Source organism: Pristiophorus japonicus, chromosome 23 (genome assembly GCF_044704955.1).
Source record: "Pristiophorus japonicus isolate sPriJap1 chromosome 23, sPriJap1.hap1, whole genome shotgun sequence".
Lineage (NCBI taxonomy): Eukaryota > Metazoa > Chordata > Chondrichthyes > Pristiophoridae > Pristiophorus > Pristiophorus japonicus.
In genome coordinates this window covers 18,102,823-18,104,952 of record NC_091999.1, presented here as the reverse complement: position 1 = coordinate 18,104,952, position 2,130 = coordinate 18,102,823, and positions in this window count along the sequence as shown.

The window sequence follows — 2,130 nt, the reverse complement described above, 5'->3', positions numbered from 1 at the left end:
TGTAGAACTGAACCCAGCCAGAGTCACTACCTTCAGGGGAGGGGAACCAATGAGTGCAGAACTGAACCCAGCCAGAGTCAGTACCTTTAGGGGAGGGGAACCAGTGAGTGTAGAACTGAACCCAGCCAGAGTCAGTACCTTCAGGGGAGGGGAACCAGAGAGTGTAGAACTGAACCCAGCCAGAGTCAGCACCTTCAGGGGAGGGGAACCAGTGAGTGTAGAACTGAACCCAGCCAGAGTCAGTACCTTCAGGGGAGGGGAACCAGTGAGTGTAGAACTGAACTCAGCCAGAGTCAGTACCTTCAGGGGAGGGGAACCAGTGAGTGTAGAACTGAACCCAGCCAGAGTCAGTACCTTCAGGGGAGGGGAACCAGTGAGTGTAGAACTGAACCCAGCCAGAGTCAGTACCTTCAGGGGATGGAAAACAGTGAGTGTAGAACTGAACCCAGCCAGAGTCAGTACCTTCAGGGGAGGGGAACCAGTGAGTGCAGAACTGAACCCAGCCAGAGTCAGTAACTTAAGAGGAGGGGAACCAGTGAGTGTAGAACTGAACCCAGCCAGAGTCAGTACCTTCAGGGGAGGGGAACCAGTGAGTGTAGAACTGAACCCAGCCATAGTCACTACCTTCAGGGGAGGGGAACCAATGAGTGCAGAACTGAACCCAGCCAGAGTCAGTACCTTTAGGGGAGGGGAACCAGTGAGTGTAGAACTGAACCCAGCCAGAGTCAGTATCTTCAGGGGAGGGGAACCAGTGAGTGTAGAACTGAACCCAGCCAGAGTCAGTACCTTCAGTGGAGGGGAACCAGTGAGTGTCGCACTGAACCCAGCCAGAGTCAGCAACTTCAGGGGAGGGGAACCAATGAGTGTAGAACTGAACCCAGCCAGAATCAGTACCTTCAGGGGAGGGGAACCTGTGAGTGTAGAACTGAACCCAGCCAGAGTCAGTGCTTTCAGGGGAGGGGAACACTGAGTATAGAACTGAACCCAGCCAGAGTCAGTACCTTCAGGGGAGGGGAACCAGTGAGTGTCGCACTGAACCCAGCCAGAGTCAGTACCTTCAGGGGAGGGGAACCAGTGAGTGTAGAACTGAACCCAGCCAGAGTCAGTACCTTCAGGGGAGGAGAACCAGTGAGTGTAGAACTGAACCCAGCCAGAGTCAGTACCTTCAGGGGAGGGGAACCAGTGAGTGTAGAACTGAACCCAGCCAGAGTCAGTACCTTCAGGGGAGGGGAACCAGTGAGTGTAGAACTGAACCCAGCCAGAGTCAGTACCTTCAGGGGAGGGGAACCAGTGAGTGTAGAACTGAACCCAGCCAGAGTCAGTACCTTCAGGGGAGGGGAACCAGTGAGTGTAGAACTGAACCCAGCCAGAGTCAGTACCTTCAGGGGAGGGAAACCAGTGAGTGTAGAACTGAACCCAGCCAGAGTCAGTACCTTCAGGGGACGGGAACCAGTGAGTGCAGAACTGAACCCAGCCAGAGTCAGTACCTTCAGGGGAGGGGAACCAGTGAGTGTAGAACTGAACCCAGCCAGAGCCAGTACCTTCAGGGGAGGGGAACCAGTGAGTGTAGAACTGAACCCAGCCAGAGTCAGTACCTTCAGGGGAGGGGAACAAGTGAGTGTAGAACTGAACCCAGCCAGAGTCAGTACCTTCAGGGGAGGGGAACCAGTGAGTGTAGAACTGAACCCAGCCAGAGTCAGTACCTTCAGGGGAGGGGAACCAGTGAATGTAGAACTGAACCCAGCCAGAGTCAGCACCTTCAGTGGAGGGGAACCAGTGAGTGTAGAACTGAACCCAGCCAGAGTCAGTACCTTCAGGGGAGGAGAGAGAGGGGAACCAGTGAGTGTAGAACTGAATCCAGCCAGAGTCAGTACCTTCAGGGGAGGGGAACCAGTGAGTGTAGAACTGAACCCAGCCAGAGTCAGTACCTGCAGGGGAGGGGAACCAGTGAGTGTAGAACTAAACCCAGCCAGAGTCAGCACCTTCAGGGGAGGGGAACCAGTGAGTGTAGAACTGAACCCAGCCAGAGTCAGTACCTTCAGGGGAGGGGAACCAGTGAGTGTAGAGCTGAACCCAGACAGAGTCAGTACCTTCAGGGGAGGGGAACCAATGAGTGTAGAACTGAACCCA